The sequence below is a fragment of the Rhinolophus ferrumequinum genome, chromosome X, assembly GCF_004115265.2.
Source record: "Rhinolophus ferrumequinum isolate MPI-CBG mRhiFer1 chromosome X, mRhiFer1_v1.p, whole genome shotgun sequence".
Lineage (NCBI taxonomy): Eukaryota > Metazoa > Chordata > Mammalia > Chiroptera > Rhinolophidae > Rhinolophus > Rhinolophus ferrumequinum.
This window is the reverse complement of record NC_046284.1, coordinates 76,689,222-76,696,357: the sequence shown is the minus strand read 5'-3', so window position 1 is coordinate 76,696,357 and position 7,136 is coordinate 76,689,222.

The following is a 7,136-nucleotide window of genomic DNA, read 5'->3' as shown; positions in this document are numbered from 1 at the left end:
GTGGTCAAATAGCCTCCTTTAGTATTTCTTGTAGTACAGGTCATGTATTAGAAAATTCCCTCAGCTTCTGTATGTCTGGAAAGGTCTTTATTCCTCCTTCATATCTAAAGGATATCTTTGCTGGATATATTATTCTTGGCTCATAATTTCTCTCTTTCAATAGGTTGAATATTTGGTTCCACTCCTTCCTGGCTTGTAGAGTTCTTGCTAAAAAATCTGATGATAATGTAATGGGCTTTCCTTTGTAGGTTACCGTCTTCCTTTCCCTGGCTGCCTTGAGGATCTTTCTTTGTCGTTGATTTTAGACAGCTTCAATACAATGTGCCTTGGAGAAGGTCTGCTGGGATTGTGGTAATTAGGTGTTCTATTTGCTTTTTGGATTCGAGGATCCAGTTCTGTCCACAAGTTTGGGAAGTTCTCATCAACAATTTGTTTCAATGTATTCTCTGTTCCCTTCTCTCTTTCTTTCCTTCTGGTATGCCCATTATTCTTATATTGCTCTTTCTGATGGAGTCAGCAAGTTCTTGTAGACTTCTTTCATTTCTTTTAAGTCTCAAGTCTCTTTCTTCTTCCATCTGTGTAATTTGCAGGTTTCTATCTTCGACGTGACTGATTCTTTCCTCCATCTGGTCAACTCTACTCCCTAAGCTGCTTATTTCATTCTTAATTTCTTCTATTGAGTTTTTAATCTCCACTAATTCTATTTGGTTCTTTTTTAAAAGAATTCTCTTTCGTAAAATGCTCATGTTGTTCTTTGATTGTGTTTCTGAGTTCATTAAACTGCTTTTCTGTGTTTTCTTGCATCTTGTTGAGTTTTTTCAGAACTGCAATCTTGAATTCTCTGTCATTTAAGTCACATATTTCCATATCTTTAAGTTCCTTTTCTGGAGACTTTTCATTTTCTTTCTGAGCTGTCTTGTTGCCTTGGTTATTCGTGGAAATTACTGATTTATTATTTCTCTTCCTAGACATCTACAGGAGTGGCTTCTGCAACAGGTTGATGGGAAAAGATCTTTTTTTTTGTTTTCCAGTACTTGTTGGTAGAATGTTTTATTTTCTCTCTGACTGCAGCTTTTTTTTTTCTCTCTCACACGGTAGTGCTATGTTTTCTCTGCACTATTCCAGCTTCTCACATAATGGGGGGATTCCCTGGCAGACGAGCTTCTCCTCTGTTAATAGTTTGCCTGGGTCACAGGGCGCAGTGTCCATGTGGGTATGCGGAGTGTTTTTGAAATTCCAAAGCTCTTCCTGCACCAGATTCAGAACCTGTATGTTTCAGCAGTTCTGTTTACTCCTGCAGGGATCAACCCAGATATGTCGGGCTAGGGGCAGGGTGAGTTGTGAGAGGTGACCCAGAGCAATTGTGGCAATCATCACCATAGCCAGTCCTGCTTCCACAGCTCTCTCCCCTTTGCAGGAACTAGTTGGTCTGTGAATCTGTGTCTGTGGTCCACAGTTCTCAGAACAGCAAATATTCTGTTCTTTTGATCTGACACTGCTACTGTTCTGCTTCTAGCACTAGGCAGGTGGGGGCGGGGTGAACTCTGGGAGGGTAGGGAGGGGGCGGCTAGTCTCAGTGTCTAAGGCTTCTGTTCTCTGCTTGGCAGTAAGGGCTTAAACCACTGTTTTCAGCCTTCTTCTTTCAGTCTTTTCTCCGAGGTCTCTGCCGTGAACGTTGGGTTCAGCCGTGTTATATGCTGCCCCCTCAGCCCTGTGGGCCATAAGCGGAGTCCTAGCAGTCCGAGTTCTTCCTTCTCCCACAGCTTCGGTAGTTCCGGGATGCAGCGAGCTCGGAGCACTGAGGTAAGTCTGCGTCCTGCCCCCACACGGCTCCGTCTCCGCACTTCTCCCTTCTCTCCTCCCCCGCTCACGCGATTCACCCACCTTTATGTGAATTCAGTAGTGGGCCTCTTCGTCTTGCCTGTCTGCTGTGCAGGGTGTCCTTTGTGGAGTTATTGTTCAATTAGTTGTAAATTCCAGGAGATCTTTACAGAGGCTCACCTCACGTCGCCATTTTGATGGCATAAGGCTCCTTTCAGTTTTTATGCTATAACAAGCTGAGGTCACATGCTTTTTTTCTCTTTGTGGCTCTCCTTCACATTCATCCCTTATAATGTCCTCCCACCTTCCTAGAAAGTGTTTAAATCCTCCCTATCGTTTAAGACCTCACTACTACTAATACTAGTTCTTTGAATGCTGCAACCTTCCAGTCTACATGAGCTTCCCCCAACACCAATCTCTGATATTCGCTGTGCCAATTCTCTAGCTCTTCAAAATAGTCAACTAGTGATTTTTTTTCTCTGTCAACAATATGGAACAGCTTGCCTTACCTAACTTACCTACACAGTGTATAAACTCCTGTGGGCATCTCTCTGTCTTATAGGCCTTGAGAAAAACTCTGTAGTGGGTGAGGGGGTAGGGTTACAGTGCCCTGGTTTAAGGGATACATCTGGCTGCTGAAGTATGGTTTAAACTTAACAGGAACACCATCGTTATAATAATCATTACATTGTCACTACCATTATCCTTGAAATGTATAGGACACAGTTTAAAATGTATCTTTACATCCATTTTCTGATACTATCAGAGAATCAAAGCTGAACAGGCCTTGGTTCTCTTTGCCTGGAGGGCTTAATAAAACACACATTTCTGGGCCCTACCCTAAGAGTGTCTGATTTGCTAGGTCTGGGATGAAGCTTGAGAATTTGTATTTCTAACAAGTTCCCAGGTGATACTTCTGCTGCTGGTCCAGGGACCATATTTTGAGAACCAGTGATCTGGTTCAATCCTACCACTTTACAAATGAGGAAAACAGGCCCAGAGTGAGGAAGAGCCTTGCCCAAGGTTATCTCACAAGTCAGTGACCAAACTGAGGCTCCCAACTCCTAAGCCAGAGCTGTTTCTTCATCACAGCTACACCTCCTCCCCTTCTTTCCTCCCTCCCAAGGGTGCAGTGAAGATGAGTTAAATGCAGTCTGGAAAAGCCCTTTGGGCTCTGCAAAGCTAGGATGTTCATAACCAGGTGGCAGTATGTATTGCTCCGCAGAGACATCTGAATTCATTTAGGCCTCTTCTCTTCTCTGCCTGGACTCTGATGTTTGGATGATCCCCTTTGCCCCCACCCCGTCCCAGCTGTGTCTGCAACAGTCACCTTTCCTGGCCCTGAGCCAGCTTGAGTCACTGTTACTAGCTGTGCTTTCCCTGAGGCTGTGTACACATGGAACGGTCCAACTCAAACAAGGGGATTGTGGGGTAGAGGAAGCTGGTTTGCTTCAAGCATGGCCCCAAATTGGCCTGAGGCTCAGGTTCCACCTGTGACCTGCACCTTCCTCCACTCTCCCCAGGCCAAAGCCAAGAGCAGTCTTGAAACTGAGGGCTGTATACAGGTCCTGTTGGGGATGGAGGATGGTCTACACTCTTCCCACTGTGCACCTGGTCGCATGTGGAGAGGCTCAGTACTGGGGTCACACCATCGATTATCCAGGGGTTGGTAACCTATGGCTTACCTGTTGGATTTTGCCCATGGCCTGTTTTTGTACTGTCCATGAGCGAAGAATGGTTTTTACATTTTAAATGGGGAAAGAGGAGGAAGAGAAGAGGAAGGGAATGAAGGAAGGGGAGGGAGGAGGAGGAGGAGGGCAGGAAGAAGAAGAAAAGACAGACCACAGTGGCTTACAAAGCCTAAAATACTTACTATCTGATCCTTTATAGAAAAAGTTTGCTGACCTCTGGACTTTATACTGATGCCAAGGGAACCCTCAAATTACAGAATGTGAGAATTGGTAGGGCCTTGAGAGTTTAATTAGTTGAGAATCAAACTTCATTCCTTCATATCCCAGAGTTGTAGAAGTGGCTCAAAGGATGCCTCTGAGGTAACCTGAGTCTCTACTCCCTTACTTGACCTGCTTTCTTAACCAGAGAAGCTACACTGATTTGATTTTTAAATAAGTTTATCCACCTTTAAAAATATTGAAAATCACTTTCAGAAACCAAAGCCCCTCATTTTATAGATGTGAAAACTGAGGGCCAGAGAAGGAAAGGGTCATATTCAAGATCACATAATGACTCAGTGACCAAAAGAGAAACCTAGGTGTGCTGACACCCCAGGTCCATGATCTTTACACATTGAAATCCCCAAAATAAAGGGGGACACAACTATCAATTATCATTTATATATGATTTGTCACTTTACAAAGTGCCTTCACATGCTTGTCATCCAAACAGGTAGCACATATCGCAGTCCTTTGCCAATTCCAGTAACAGAAACAAGAAACTATTCTAGCACACTGCATCATGTCATCCAACCCTCTCATTATACAGGTGAGAAAACTGAGATCCAGAATATGTGGGTGACTTACCCAAGGTAAACAATGAACCAGTGGCCTCACTCCTTCTACTTCATCACACTTTGAAATCAAATATTACCAATCTGGGAAAGAACAAATCTTCTTGTCCCTGGGGATGAGCTTTGACTGCTTCCCAGCTTCTTCATAAACTGTGGTCTGAAAACTTTCATGGAAATCTCTTTTCTCTATATACTTACTCCCTAATTTATCTCATCAGATGTTGAATAGACCTCTCAAATTCAACCTGTCAAGAACTAAACTTCTAATCTCCCCATCTTCCAAAAAGAGCACCTACTCCACTGTCATCCAGGGTCTCTGGTCCCGCTCCCCATACACAAATGCAGGATATGGTGAGGCCAAAAAGGAACACCCACGGAGCCATAGATAGGGGAGTCATACCACTATACTCTCACTGGTGGCTGGGTTGGAGACACAGGGAGCAAACATCCGCCAGTAAACCAACAAGAGGTCTGCCTGCACTCCAGTCTCACTGGAGGCTGGGCAAGACACAGCAAGTAGGATCCACACGATGAGCAATTCGCTGTCCGCTTTTCTGCCTGCCAACCAACCGACCAACCAGCATAGCCATGGCAGTTATATCAGTGGCTAATGGCTAACTGGTAACAGCTGATGGCCAACTAGTTACAGCTGACGGCTATCTACTACCCGAGCCAGCACCTTTCCATGTGAGGTTGAGAACCTGGAAACTGCTCTCTGGGACTCTGTCCCCACATCCACCCACAGGGAAGAACTACCAGTGCTTTGCAGACCAATTGAGCAAACCCAAGGAATAAAAAGCAATGGTAAGTATAGTGATGAGTGAGACATTGCCTATATGGTATAAGCCAAGTCCTTTTCCAAAAAGGAAGAAGTTGGACTTTAACTGTCTCCTTTTGCCACCAGAGCATTCTGAGAGAGGACAAAATCAATTAATCTCAAGCAGCATGAAATTAAAAGCAAATGCAAAAGCTGTTTGTGAGATTTTTTTTGGTCCTTTGAAAGTCACTATGAAAGGTAGTGAAAAGATGGAGGTAAACTAATCCAGAGATAAGTGATCTCTGTTTATGACTAGAAGCAGGTGGACTAGTCATACGGTGATGAGAGATTAGAGGAGAGACAGTATGAATAGGAAGCAATTAGAAGGGAGGAAAGTGGGGATAACCAGGTCCTAACCCCCATACATATCGGAGCTCAGGCACAAGGAAATCTCCAAATACCCCCTAATGGAGTCTGAGGAGGAAACCGCACCCTCCCCAACCCTCAAAGCTCTGGACTCGCTCCACTTATGATGGTCAGCTGCAAACATTCTGGCCCACATTGCAACTTAACTCTATTTGTAACAGACTCCTGAGCTCTTAGTTTTCTTGGAATTGCCCTGGATGGGTAACTGCTTCAATAAGGTAGTATGGGTCGCTAGAAAGTACTGGACTTGGAGTCAGAAGGCCTGGGTTCCAGGCTCAGATCCTCCCTGACTTTCTATGAGAACTTCACCTACCCCCTACTTGCATCTTAGTTTTATCACATTAAGAATAAGAGGACTACACTGGAGTATATATCTGTTTCTGAGACAGTAGGAAGTCTTCAGGGTCTCAGTCTCCACTATGTTTTTTCAGTCAGTCCCATTCAGATCCCTGTACTCCATCCCAGCAAATATACAAAAAAAAAAAAAAAAAAAAAAAAGTGAAGCTCCTGTATAAACTACTGGCTGTGTGCCCCTGTCAATGAGACCTGGATATAAAAACCTATTAGTTAATCCTTACTCATTTTTAGATGGGAAAACTAAAAACTAAGGCCCAGAGAAGGAATTTAATTTTCCTAAAGTTTCATAGAGAACTAGTGGCAACAAACATTGCTCCCCAGACTTGAAAGGGAACTACCCCTGAGTGAACTGAGGCTGATGGGAACTTTCACAGGAGATCAAATTGGCAACTGGAACATGTTAAGGCCACAAAGCAACCTAGTAGAAAGAGCCTTGGTAATGAAAGTCCAGGAGTCCTTCTACTTCTATTTCTACCTCTGTCATTAACAGCTATGTGTCCTTGGGCAGGTCCTTTATTTTTTAGGGTTTCAGATTCCTCATCAGAAGAATAAATAAATAAATTGAACTAGACATTCTCTAAACATCTATCCCCTACTTTTGATGCTCTATGAGATATGGTTCTACGCTGAGTTCCTTTCTCTAATCTTAAACTCCTGATATGTTTGGCCCCAAGGAAGCTTATAGCAAGATACAAGGATAATGAGACTGTGAGAAAATCTGTAGCCACCACTCCAAAGAGAAGGATCACGGCCCTATGGATACCTGGAAAACTGTCCTTCTCCTTCTCACTGAACCAGGTTTTCCTGCTGGACTCCTAAACCTTAGGGAACTAACTTTAAGCATCATTATTTGTGAGGCCTTCTCTGACTCTCTGGAGCAGACCTGATCACAGCTTCTTTGGGGCCATCACTATGCTTTATATAAATGCCTTCATCAGAGCATGATTCTTTCTGAATAGCCTGTCATTTATGAAATGAATAAATGGCTATAAATATGGTAAAGATGGTGACCACAGGATGGCCACGGGTTTGAAAATTAATCTGGGGAACGTAATTTGGTGGTTACCAGAGGGTAAGGGGGTTGGGGGGTGGGGGATAAGGGTGAGGGGGATCAAATGTATGGTGATGGAAGGGGAGCTGACTCTGGGTGGTGAACACACAGTGTGATTTATGGATGATGTGATACAGACTTGCACACCTGAAATCTATGTAATTTTACTAACATTTGTCACCCCAATAAATTAAAAAAAA